The sequence below is a fragment of the Macrotis lagotis genome, chromosome 6 (genome assembly GCF_037893015.1).
Source record: "Macrotis lagotis isolate mMagLag1 chromosome 6, bilby.v1.9.chrom.fasta, whole genome shotgun sequence".
NCBI lineage: Eukaryota > Metazoa > Chordata > Mammalia > Peramelemorphia > Peramelidae > Macrotis > Macrotis lagotis.
In genome coordinates this window covers 59181333-59196105 of record NC_133663.1, presented here as the reverse complement: position 1 = coordinate 59196105, position 14773 = coordinate 59181333, and positions in this window count along the sequence as shown.

Below are 14773 nucleotides of genomic sequence, written 5' to 3'. Positions count from 1 at the left end.
ACTCAGCCCAAATAATTTGACTGAATAATTTAATGTGAATATGTTTCCTCTCTCCCATTTAGGCTGTAAGATCTGTGAAGGCAGGGACCATATTTTGATTAACTTGGTCTCTTCCACCATGGCTTCCATATATAAAAGAATCACTGTGATCCATTGGCCAGGATGAAGACTGGGAACCTTCCATAGGACATGGGTTCAAATTCTTGGATCTGTGGGATAGTGGGCACATCACTTAGATGGCCTGGCCCTGTACTTTCAAAATGAAGGGTGAAAGAGGATGACCTCAAAGGACCCTTTGAATTCTGAATTTATGATCCTAGCAGGCAAATGGTGGTGGGTCTAGACTAGAGTGTCACCTCTGCACGTTTGAGATTAGTTTGAAAACTTAATACTCTCTTCAAACTATTTCTCCTGCTTTGAATTTTTTTTTACTTTTTCCTTTAAACTTCTGGAGGAGGGATTATAAAGGGAGGGGAGAGCATCAGAACGACCAAACAACTTTTGTGTGGCCCAGTTGAAAGTGGATACATATGAAAAAATAGCTAAGTCACACAGAATTTAAAAGATCTGCAGAGCCTGCAGCAATGGACTATATTTCAGACAGAAGAAGGACGGCTGCTCATGGTATGTTATTAGACAAATACTTGTTCAGTTTGAGAAAAACAAGAATTTTCCAGACCTCCAACCAGAGACTTTGGGCATAGAAGGTAAGCCATGTGGTTTATGGAGACTCACAGAAGGGGTTGGTTAACCAAACCCATGTTCATAGGGAGAAGAGCCAGTAGTAGATTTTTAAAAATGTTTTATTGATTTTTTTATATCATTTCACTTTTCAATCCTCCCACCCCAGTACCACTCTGACAGTACAAAGTACATTTAAGCAATACAAATGAATACATTGACAGACTCTTATCATTAGATCCTTCTTGAGTCAAACATGGCCATTGCATTGATGTGAATGTTGATATTTTAAAGTTATTTGCCTTTACAATATCATGGTCATTTTGTAGTATTGTTCGCTTGTTTCTGATTGTTTTGGCCTATTTTACATCAATTCAAACATCTCTCCATGGTTTTTCCCCTTTAAATTTCTCACATTAATCATTCCTGGCAGTGTAATACAATCCTATTCCACTCACATAGCATGCTTTGTCCAATGAAAGTTAAGGCAGCATAGCATGGAGCTGAGCTTGGACTCAAGGATACCTGGGCTCACATATTACCTTGGACACTAGTTATAGGACCCTGGGCATGTTACTTAACTTCTCTGCTCAGGAGAAAAGTGCCTGGGACATATTCCATGTCACTCATCTGTTACACACAGATTCTCATACAAGGAGATCCTGCACTGACAGAAGTCAAAGACTTCTCTGTATCCCCCAGTTGATAGGCATCTACTTTTTAAACAGTTTTTTGCTACCACAAAAAAAAAAAAAGTTATTCTGAGGAATAATTGGGACTTTTCTTTCTGTCTTTGACTTCCTTGGGGTGGGTATATGACCAGTAAGGATAATGCATTATCTATTGGTCTTCTTTTGTGAGGGACAGTGCCTCTGCTATGTTTTAGGGAAGCACCAATATGCTGTTTGCCTATTTCATCCTTCCTTATCATATTTCCCCACGTCATTATTCTGTTTGCTTTGTGTATATACTCTCTGTTTTTATCAGTTAGATCAACAGTGGGGCCTTCCATTTCTTTTCTACTTCCCAGACTGCTTTGGACTATATGTATATACCACAAGGATAAATTTCTAGAGTATGTTAAGGGGATTTACAAAGTACTTTTCTTGTGCTAAGATGCACAGTGGGTAGAATTTAGGCATTAGAGTAAGAAAGACTCTGACCTCAGGCATTTACTAATCATGTATCCCTAAGGAGGTTTCTTTACCTCTGTTTGCCTCTGTTAAAGGGATTACCTACCTCATTAAGGCTGTTTTAGGGATGAAATGACAGGTAAAGTATGCTGAAAACCTACATAATAGTAGCTAATTATTAACAAGCCTATGTTATTTGTCCTTCCATCTCAAAAATAACCAAGTCATCAGGTATTTGATGCTATGACATGCAAGTGAATTGGATTTATGGGGGGGGGGGGGCTGTGCAAAGTCAGTCTCACTTTTTCCTCTGGAGGTAACTGGGTTCCATAGTTATATATATATATATGGATCAAGACACCTGGACATGGCCCTGGATGCAGTGGGAGACCTGGACCTTTTAAAATTCTATAGTCTTGGGGCAGCTAGGAGGCTGACTCCTGGAGTCAGGAGTACCTGAGTTTAAATCCAACCTCAGACACTTGGTAATTACCCCGCTGTGTGGCCTTGGGCAAGCCACTAAACCCCATTGCCTTGCAAAAAAAAAAAACCCTCTATAGTCTTTAACAAACCTGTGAGGTAGGTAATAGAATCATCATTGATATTACCAAAAACCCAAGATAAACACCAGCAAATATCTCAACTTCCAATCCAACAAAAATCCCTTCCTACTATTTCATAGTTTCAAATCAATGAGTGAATATATAGGGAAGTCAGGAGACCCTGAACACTAGTCATGAACTCCATTATCACTGCCATAGATCTGAAAATAGCAGAGGGTTTCTTCCAGATTGTCTAATAAGGGGCACCTAGGTTTCACAGTGAATAGAGAACTGGCATTGGAGTCAGAAGGACCGGAGTTCAAATCCAGCCTCAGACACCTGACACTTGCTACGTGACCTTGGGCAAGTCACTTAACCCTGATTACCTCACATCCAGGGCTCTCTCTGGTTGTTCTGATTCATATCTGGTCACTGGACCCAAATAACTCTAGAGGAGAAAGTGAGGCTGGTGATTTAGTATTGTACCCCTTCAGTCAAATTCAAACCATTTCCTTATCACTGGATCACCTACCTGATATGATGATCTTTGAAAATAAAGAGAGCAAACATCATCATCATCATCATCATCATCATCATCATCATCATCATCATCATCTCTACAAAGGGAAGAGGCTTAATAGTTACCAAGCAATGACTTCCCCACCATTGACCTGCATTCTAGCTCCTCTCTTTCCTCAAAGCCTACTTTCTCCAGTTTATTTCAGTTTAAAAAGCATGATCTATTATCCACTGAGTGAATGTAAATGATAAAGAACATATATTTCTTTAGATACAGTATCCATGCATTCAAGGAAATACAAAGTCATTCCAAGAGGGAGAGATTGCCAATACCCAAAGGCAGGGAAGGAAAGAAATTAGAGAATGGGGTATCATGAAAGACCAACTTGTAAAATGTCATATCTGAGCCATGCCTTGAAAGAAAGAGGTTCTAAGAAAGTCTGAGACATTGTGAAAAAGAGTATTTTCTAGCTCCCTCCAAATTCTCCAAAGTGGTTTATCATAAGTTACTCTGCACAAGCCAGTTTCAGTTGTCCATCAGATTAAATAGTCATGTCTGGCAGCACATTGCCCAGGGACCCAGGTGACATGAGGGCACTTGTGGGGGGAGGGGAGAAAGCTGATGAGCCAACTCAGCACATGGCCCACTAGGCCCTCATTAAATTGTAAGCCACGTGGCTAAATAAGACCATGTAATTTCTCCCCTGCTATACCTGGAATTGCCTCTAATTTAGGTACCTCTTTTCAGCATAATATGCTTAATTTAGCCAGCACAGGGTCCCAATTAATTGCTAATAGACAGCTGTAGCGAAATGCATATATTAAAATGTGCTGTATAGTGCATGCAAAATTCAATTAGCATTATAATTTCTCCAAACATCTTAACAGTGAGATTAGTGTTTGAAGGCTAACTGCTACAAGACCAGAATAACTTGGGTAGCTAGCTATCTGCTTCAGCAGATGGGAAGCTTTTAAGTCTCTTGTGCTCCAGTGGTTTTGCTCCTCTAGTTGGGAAGAGTTCCATGGAGGAAAAGGAAAGGCTAAGCAGGGTATGTAAATATTCTCTGACTGGGGTCTAAACAGAAGCTGTGAAGCACCAAGGGTTGTCCCATAACCAACAGACTAGATCAAAATGTACCTTGGGGCAATTGCGCAAGGCCAGTTTCAAGAAATCCTGAAAATTTGGGAGTCTGTGGCTATTTATCTCATAAAAAGGGACTGATTTTATTGTTCTCTTTGTTTTACTGAGACACTGAAAAGTCAGTTCATCAATTTTGTTAGTGATAGGGTATGATGTAGCAGAAAGAGCTCCTTGTTTGAAACTCACTTTTAAAGTTGACAAGTTGCTTCTTCCTGGGTAAATCCCTTAACTTATCACAACTTCAGGTTCTTCATTCATAAAATGGCAATAACAACAACAATAATAAATTGTAGCATCTATCTCATAGAGTTGCTGTTAAGACTGAAAACTCAGGAATGGAAGAGCCCAGCAGGCACACTAGACTGATACTATCGCTTTTACAGATGAGGGAATAGAGACAAACACATGTTAAGGGATTCACCTGGGATCAAAGAGTGAATAACTGCCTGAGGCCAGATTTGAATGCATATGAGAGATATTCTGAAGGTAAAATCAATAGGACTTGGAAACATTAGAAATGGAGGATGAGAGAGAGTGAGGAGTCAAGGATGACCCCCATGCTGCAAGCCTGGATGATAGGTGAAATAATGCTACCCTTAATAGTGATAGGGAAATTAGAGGAGGGGAGGGTTAAGGGATGGGAAGTAGGGAATAATGAGTCCAGTTTTAGACATGTTAAGTTTCAGATGTCTACAAGAGAACCGGTTTTGAGATGTGCAGTAGGCAATTGAAAACTTGAGGTCAGGAGAGAGGTTAGGATTGGATGAATAGATTTGAGGACCATCACGGTAGAGATGATAATTGGATTTATTGAAATTGATGAGATCACCAAGGAAAACAGAATAAAGGGAAAAGAAAAGAGGGTCCAAGAAAGACCACCATTAGTGGTCATGACCTAGATAATGATTCAGCAAAGGAAATTTAAAATGAATGGTCAGTTAAGTAGCAGAAGAGCCAGGAAAGAACAGCAACTGAGAGCTAGGAAGAAGACATTATCAAGGAAAAGAGAATGACCAATGACATCAGTTTAAGGTTTCAGAGAAGTCAAGAAAGAGGAGAATTGAGAATAGGCCATTATATTGGGCAATTTAGAATAAGAGTGAGAAGAGAATGTGATAAAAGGTAATAGTAATAGATCAATGGAGGGGTTTTGAAGAGAGGCATAAGAGCATGTTTATAGGCACTAAATGGTCACAAAGTAAAGGGAGAAGTAGAATGACAGTGGAGAAGTATTAATAATGGAATTCTGTGTGTGATTGCAAGATTAAAGATTATCTCTGTGTGTAACTGAGATAGGGAGAAGGAATAGAGCAAATGAAATGAGGAAGTTGAGGAAGTTGGATATTAAGGTGTTTGAGAGAGGATCAAGCAATATGTATACTGAAGTCCCCTAGTATGAGGGCAAGAGATGAGAAGGATGGAAAAACTGAGCAAAACAATGACATCACTGAGGAAAGAAAGGGCATACCTTGGAAGTCAGTAAAGACCAGCTCCTGAAATTCTGAATGGCTGCTAGATGTGAACTGAGCGGCTCTCAAAGGAGAATAGATTTCTGAGTGATAAACTAGAGGCTAGGATTAGAAGTGACTATGGAAAATGAGTAATATTCTAACTCTTCCACTTCAACCAGTATTTTGGAGGGAAGGGATGAAAGTACAAATAGTGGGGAGAGGGAGCAGAAAGGCTGTGTCAACAGGAGGGAGCCAGAAAATAGAAGAAGCAGGAAAGAAAAAGTGTTAAGATGAAAGTGAATTAGTTCCTTATGGACTAAGTATTTCAGAGAGCACAGTGGAAGAGCTGAGTAATTTTAGAATGACAAACTGTAGGTATTGAGTCAAGGGGAATGGGGGAAATGGAGTGGTCAGTAAGGGGCAAAAAAAAGCAGTCTGAATGATAACAGGAGGGTATGGCTAGGTGAGGTTTTATTAGTCACTGACAAATGATTTCAGGTAAGGTATCCATATCCCTAGTGGTTTGGACTCAAAAGTGGAATCCTTAGAGAATATATGGTGCTTCATATGGGGAACAGTGGGAAGAGTCAGTAGAATGGGGTTTCTCTCCTTGCCTTGCAGGGAGGTTAGACCTAACCGGGACACAGGCAGAAGCATAAAAGAATGCTGTTTCTCTCCTTCCAAGAAAGGCAGAACCAGGTCAGGCAAAAAGATAGGAGAAGGAACAGGATGGAATAAAATCTCTCTCCCTTCCCTCCATTCAGGAAGAGGATAGGTGAGAAGACTGATACCATGGAAAAGCATCTCTCTGGCCCCTGCAGGTAGAAAGGGTCCCATGCAAGAAGGAAAAGGCCAGCAGAGGAGACCCAGTGTGACAGATATATTTTTTAAGATGATTTTTATAGAATATTGTCAGAGGTACCAAATAAATCACTTCTTTATTAACATTAACAAAAACAATTTTTTTTTAGGTTTTTGCAAGGCAAATGGGGTTAAGTGGTTTGCCCAAGGCCACACGGCTAGGTAATTATTAAGTGTCTGAGACCAGATTTGAACCCAGGTACTCCTGACTCCAAGGCCAATGCTTTATCCACTATGCCACCTAGCTTCCCCAAACAATTTCTTTTCCTTAAAAAAAATAAATCATTTGACCTGTTATAGGTAAATTATTCCTGTAATTTGGGTCTCAACAATGAACTTGAAAAGGCAATGAACATCAAACTAACATTAATAGATTTGTAAGGTGTTCAAGTTGAAAGATATCCAAAAAATCACCCAGCCCAACCACCTCATTTTAGAGATAGATAGATAGAAGGATAGAGAAGGCATTGAATACTGCCAGTTACTGTACTTGGTGCTGGAGATACACATTCAACAAGCAATAGTTCTAATGGTAGAAGGAGATGCATAGAACAGAACTGATATGGATATGGGCAGATCTGCCCACAGTGTGGTTTGGAATTGGTGACTGGGAAATAAAAGTAGAGACCTGGTTCTATTCAAGAAGAGATGGAAAAATTCACTTATTCTGTCCCAGTAAGTTTCCAGAAACAGAATCCCGGATTCAGGAATGATGATGTAGTAAAAAAAGAGGTAATGGATAACAAAGGTGATGAGTACAGGTGATATCATTTGTGGGTCCAGTAAAAGGACATGACTTGTCCAAAAGACTCATAGGAACATAGGAGAGCTTTTAGCAGATCCATACCTGGACATAATATCCAGAAGATCTGGGTTTCAAATCCCACCTAAGATATTTAGTAACTGTGTGACTGATTATATTATTTAATCTCTATGAGCCTGAGTCAGTTTATATCTGTTAAATGCAGATCATGATAGCACTTATCTCACATTTATTGCAAGGATAAAATGCAATAATTTATGTAAAGCATTTTGCAGACCTTGGAGGGATAAAAAAAATTTGATTATTAGCATTAAATGGATTAAGAAATTTATACCCAAAATTCTAAGTGATTCATCTAAACCAACAGCAGACAGGATTAGACCCAAGAGGATGATAGCTTGTATTTTATGAAATTTAAAGGTTTGCAAAGTGCTCTACAAATATTATCTCATTTTTATCTTCACAACAACTCTGAGAGGTTTATATACAATTATTATTTCCATTTTAAAGATGAGCATGTAACAGGCTGAAAGAGATTAAGCAAATTGCCCAGGGTCATACAGCCAGAAAACATCAGATCAGATTTGAACTTGGATCTTCTTGATTGTGCAAACCAACTGTCAAGCTCCATTGACCCCAGTTCAACCCTTACTGCTTCTACACCATGCTCCTTCTCTAGCTAGATCACATTAATGGCAAAGTCAGAACTAGAATCCAGATGTGCAAATTCCTAGTATGACATCTACTCTATCTCTATCTATCTATCATCTATCTATCTATCTATCTATCTATCTATCTATCTATCTATCTATCATCTATCTATCTATCTATCATCTATCTGTAATTGCCTTTCCATAGCAAAGGAAATAGCTCTGTGTACTCACTGCCTCCTTTATTTCTATCTACAGACATAAATGCTGCCTTTATATACACCCTTGCATTGCAAAGAGGCTGTGGATTTATTTTGTGATAAACAGAAATATGGAAAGACCCTTTCTACATTTACTTTTTGCCCAGAATTTTTAGTACTGTTTCTGGGGTAAATAGTTCCATGAAACACAAAGTTCTCAAATGAATTTCTAATTTCATCACTTCAGAGTTCCCTCCAATGATACAGATTGTGACATATCTATATCCTACAAAATGTTCCTCATCTGGGTGCACTGGCTTCTTAGAGGCCTTTGCCTCTCTCCTGATATGGTTAGAATATCAAAGGAACACTGTGACCTTCATCTGTTATCCCTTGTCCTCACCATGTGACCAGTCCATCTTCTCTCTATGTCATACATTCTTTCATAACATCTTTTACTTCTGTTTTTCCTAAAAGTTCCTCATTAATGAAAGTTTGCAACCTGTTCATACCTACTTTGAACCTTTCCACTCTCCAGATGATGCTTATCTTTATTTCTCCAGAAGCAATGGAGATTCACATCTCTGTCCCATACAACATTAATCTTTGCTCTTATGCTCTTATGGGAAGCATGGGGTCCAGAAGAATTTCCTGAAATTTCCTGAATTTTTTTAAAACAATCCATGTCCCTCTCCTAAAGGAAAACACACACACACACACACACACACACACACACACACACACACACACACACACACAAACAACCTCTGAATCCAACTCAATATCCATCTGTTTGTCTTTCCTTGATAAGTCTGATAGGATGTCCATTTAGATGCATACTGAAACATGTGCATTTGTTCTTTCCAGTGCAAATTGTCAGGCTAAATTCCTTTGAGGGCTTATAGAACTCTTCCAGGAGATTCCAAAATGTCTTGGGGTTTGATGCAATCAATTAATGAAATGCAAATATAAGCATTTGTATAATCTCATCATCCACAAGAATAAGTCTTTCCTCAAGCTGGATTCTTCATTGGATCTCTGCCATCATTAGAATTAATTCTTTTAATGAGCATATAGCTTCCTAGTTTTATGCTTTGATTAATGTTTATTTTCAGAGTGTCATTGAGCAGGTTTACTTTTATTGTTACATCTTCTGAGCAACTTTGGCCAATCTTGATGAATGGACACAACACCTTGTTGTGAAAAAGCATTTAAGATATAACTTCGTTCTACTGAAGATAATGGTTTTCTAACCTGGAAAGACTTACATGAACTGATGCAGAGTGAAGTAAGCAGAATCAGGAGAACATTGTACAAATCAAGAGCAATACTGTGTGATGATCAATGATAATAGACTTAGCTCTTCTCAACAATAGAGTGACCAAAGAAAATTCTGAAAAATTTGAAATGTAAAACACCATCCACATCCAGAGAAAGAACTGTGGAGTCTAAATGCAGACCAAATACAATCACATTGAATTTTTTATTTTTATTTCTTTCTCATGATTTTCCCCTTTTTTCTGATTCTTCTTTTATAACACAACCATAATGGAAATGCATTTAATATAATTGTACATGTATAACTTAGATCACCTGCTCTCTCCCTCTCTCTCTCTCTCTCTCTTTCTCTCTCTCTCTCTCTCTCTTTAGGTTTTTTTGCAAGGCAATGGGGTTAAGTGGCTTGCCCAAGGTCACACAGCTAGGTAATTATTAAGTGTCTGATGTCGGATTTGAATTTAGGTCCTCCTGACTCCAGGACTGATGCTCTATCCATTGTACCACCTAGCCACCCCCTCTCTTTTAATATCTACATATACATATTAATATATGTTCATATATAGTGTGTGCTTCTATAGGTATATGTGTAGGTTCCAATATGACTGCTTTTCCTATCATTTCTAACTTTAGTAACATTTCTTCTCTATAAGCTCCTAAGAGACTTTGATGTTAAGATCTAAATGTGGCACGTACACTATCCTTGATAAAGAAAATATTTTTTTAAAATTATCTTTACAAATCTTTTTCTATTTGTCTTCTCTTTGAGCTCATCTTTCATTTTCATCTTTAAAAAGTTTTCCAATAACTTTGTTTCATTAGATATTTTGCCAAGTCTTCTCTAGACTGCTTTAACTCTCTACTGCTTCTCTTAACTTTATAAAATGACACTGCTCAAAATTGTCCATCATCTTTCTTCATTATATTTTACAAATGAATTTATATTCTAACTTCATATTGTCTTTGGCAGCCACTTCTCTCCATATGGCAAGTAAGACAATTGCTTCATGACCAGGGCTTTCTAAGAGTTTTTTTGGTTTCCTTGTCTAGCACTTAATTTATTTTGGTTTAACTTCCAGATGAAATTATTATACTGTATTATAAATGGTGTCAATTTAATTTTTTGTCTGTTTTCCATTTTATTTTCAATTGCTTAACCTCAGATTTATGCTTAATTGTCCAATCTCCTTCACAAAACATGATCACTTGCCAAATTTATCATTTTTTTTTACCTTCACACTATCTCTCAACTTTATCCCTTCTCAGAATCATTACCTTTATTCAGTCCCTAAGCACCTAGATTATTCCATAGGCTTCCCTGCTTCACCCTTTCTCATCTTCCCCCACTCCAATCCATACTCCAAATAGCTTCTAAAGAAATTTTCTTTAAGTGCCGATCTCACCATAACACTCCGCTGATAAACTCCATTGGCTCCCTGTTGCCTATAGAATAAAATAAAAAGTCTTTGGTTACGTTTTAAAAGTACTTCAAAATGACCCCAACACACAATACTTACTCCCCTTCCAGCACTATACACTCTAGTCAAGCTGACCTCCTTTCTTTTCCCCATTTGTGACTCACCATTTACTAACTCCGTGATCTTGTACTAGCTATCATCTGTGCCTAGAAGGCACTCCCTTCTCATTTCTGCTTAACAGACTCTCACTTCCTCCAAGACATGGTGCCACTTTCTGATGTCCCCAACTTCTAGAATTCTCTCTCTACCTAACTACAGATATGATTGCTCTTTGTAAGATGTAGAAACTAACTATGATGTTAAGGGACTTTTTCCAGGGTTACACAGCTAGGGAGTGTAAGAGGTAAAATTCAAATCCAAGTCTTTCTGTCTCTATTTTCTAAGCCACAGTGTATCATTCAAATAAATATTCCCATTTTTTTTTTGGTAAATGGAAATGAAAGGATCATAATTTCAGAGCTAAAAGGGAGTTGAGAATCATACAACCCAGAGATGTTAAACATCTTGTTTGCAGCCACATATGTCCTACAACACTCCTGAAAGAAATTAAAATGTAATTGGGGAATAGTTTTAAAAATAAATAAAAATGCAAACAGATAACATTGATATGTGATTTTTAGAAGTCAATCTGTTCTTCAGGGATCCTTATCTATGGCTTAAAGATGCCTTTCCCATTCTCCATGATTCTATTTGAGGTTGACACATCTCATTTCACAAACAGGAAGACTGTGGTTCAGGAAAATTAAGGGATTTGTTCAATATCACTCTGATAATAAATAGCAGAATCAAAATTCTCTTCCACATCATCCTCTCTCTTCATTTCCAGCTATTTTTTTTTCATTCTACTTTAGACAATAATAAAAATTTATCGAGGAATTGGTTGCTTAATTTGTATGTTTTTCTTATAGCTTTACCAGTGGTTACTGTGCATAATTTTGTTTAAGCTGCCAAAAAAATAAAGAAAAAGTAGCACTCCCAGAAGTTATTTTCTGTCATAATAACAGTAGAGAACCATACCTCAGGTATGATATGAGTTATGGAGGCTTTTGTGGGCTGGCCTAGACACCAAACCACCATGAATAATATCATTTCTATGAGGATATGTATTCTGCGTTTTAAACCACTTAACATAAAAATGAAATTGTGAAACATAACCTAGTCTGAAATTGGAAATTGCCTGCCCTTTTATTTCTTCCATACCTTAAGACCAGTGATTTATAGATGAAAAAAGACACTAAGGTCATTTGATCCAATGCTTTCATTTTACAAATGAGGAAACTGAGTCCCAGTGAGGTGAAAAGATTTGCTTTAGGGCATATATTTAGCAAATAATGAAACTGGAATGTGAAACTAAATCCTCTAAGCCCCAACTCTGTCCTCTTTCCATAGTTCTATCAATTCTAAAAGAAAACTTGACATTTTTAGCACTATTAGTCTTGTGAAACTGGGAACAGAAACAGAGGATTACTATTAAAATATTCAATGCCAGCAATGACTAGGGATGGTCAGCATTCCCAAATAACTTAGCTAAAAACAAAAACAAAGACAGAACTTTGCTAAAACAAAAGAAATTTTTTTATCCACTTCCTACATGATTATATCTTTTTTTTTTTATTTCTACGTAGTTAGATCTTAGCTCCATTATTCCTTGACCCCAATTGAAGGATATGGAACTGGAAAGGAAATTAATTATCATTTTAGTTCAAACTGCCTATTTTGTGGATGAGGAAACTGAGATGAGGGCAAAATGATTTACCTAAAAGAGTAAAGGGCAAAATCAAAATCAATACAATTTAATCCAAATATTCATTAAGTCCTTTTTTATGAGCTAAGTATAGTTTAGTCACTGGCAATACAAAGTGAAACAATGCCTGCCCTCATGGAGTTCATATCCTATTCTGAAAAATACCATATACATATATGAGTAAATATAACATAGATAGATAGATAGATAGATAGATCGATAGTCATATAGCTATGAAGTCTTTTCCTGCATATGAATGAGGAGAGGACTGAAGAAGAGATTTACAGCTAAGAGGGGCTTTAGAGATCTAATCCCTCTAATCTCATTTTAGACATGAATAAAGTGAGGACCAGGGAAGGTTTTAATTTTTCTTAATTGAAATTTTACTTTATTTTTCCTATCACATGCTATGTAAGCTTTTTAACATTCATCCAATTACAAATTTATGAGTTGCACATTTTTCTACCACCCTCCCTTCCCTCCCTCCTCTCCATGGTGGCGAACAGTCTAGTAAAAGTTGTACATGTACATTTGTGTTTAACACATTTACATATTAGTCCTTTTGTGTAAGAGGAATTATAACTAAGGGGAAAGAAAGAAAACCATGAGATAGGAAGGGAAAACATAGACGTTCTAAAAAAAAAAAAAAAAAGAACATAGTTTGCAGTCCCATCCCATGACTTTTTACTTTGGATGTGGATGGCATTATACATAACTGATCTCTCAGGGTTGTCCTGGATCTCTGAACTACTGAGAGAAGCTGTATTCATCATCATTGATTATCTCACAGTGTTGTGTTAATGTATATAATGTTCTTTTGGTTCTGCTCCCTTTACTCAGAATCATTTCATGTAATTCTTTTCATTCTTTTCTAAAGTCTGATCTTTCATGATTTCTCTTAAACAATATTACTACATAATATTCATATATCATAACTTGTTCAGTTATTCTCCAATTAATGACTATCCTCTCAATTTCCAGTTCTTTGCTACCACAAAGAAGGCTGCTATAAATAATTTACTTGTAGATTCTTTTCCTTTTTCTCCAAACACCTTAAGAAATAGACTTAGTAATGGAACATTGTCGTTTTTGTTTTTGTTTTTGGTTTGCAAGGCAATGGAGCTAAGTGACTTGCCAATGATCACACAGCTAGGCAATCATTAAGTGTCTGAGGTTGAATTTGAATTCAGATCCTCCTGACTCCAGGGCTGGTGCTCTTATCCACTGTACCACTTAGTTGCCTGGAACATTGCCTTTTGTTGAAAATTTAACTTGCTAAACACCATCAAAGGGTTGTGATCAATTCATGTTTTCATTATCAATTTTTGTTTCTTGGGAAAGTTTGCAGGATATAACTCAGGCAGCCTACATTCAGTGATGTTTTAGGAAGTCGGAAACCAGAGAACTAGTCTCACTTGTCACCTCCAAGCTTCCAGATACAGGTAGTATTAAGAAGAACAATAATAATTGCTGGTGTTTGTGTGCGTGTATATTTATATAATATATACATATATATATAGGCACATGGAGAGAATCTCATTTGATTAGCACCATATTCTAAGAGAAAAATGCTAATAATCTTTCCATTTTACAGATGAGGGAAAATAAAGAGGAAGGGTAAATGATTGCTATATTGCTATAGTCAGACATTTTCATTCCATGTCCAGTATTCCATGCACTGTGCCACTTGACTTCCATTCTACCCCTACCCTGCATGTTGAAGAAGAGAGGAGAAACTACATAAAGAACCATATTTTCTACCAATATTGTACTGGGACCCAATATTAACAGCCCAACCACGGCAGAACAGGAAAATGCTATGTTCTATTGAGGATATAATTCATGTTTTGATAAAGGAACCATGTGCATTACCAGGACTATGGCTCATTCGCTGATACATGTCCATGCCTAAGAGTTATTAAGGTGCAAACTCATCATGCTATTAATGACAGGGAATAATAAAGCTATAATAATATCCCATTAGTTGTAAATAATTCCAGAAGTCTTGTTTACCTAGCACCTTCCTCTTCAGTCCTGAGTCTTTATGGGCATTATCTCATTCATTTTTACTACATTTCTCTGTGGTCCTTTGAGTCAAATGTTATACTACCCAGATTACTCATAAGGAACTGCTTCACCAATTGATGGTATGTAGGGAAATTTGGTGGTAACTTTCAAATGCCATAACTCTTGTGTTTAATTCAGTATGGTGGCTAAATGGTGTAATAGATAGAATACTGGACTTGGAATCAGGAAGACTCCTCTTCATGAGTTCAAATCTGACCTCAGACTGTGTGAATTTGGGCAAGTCACTTAATCCTGTTTGTTTGAGTTT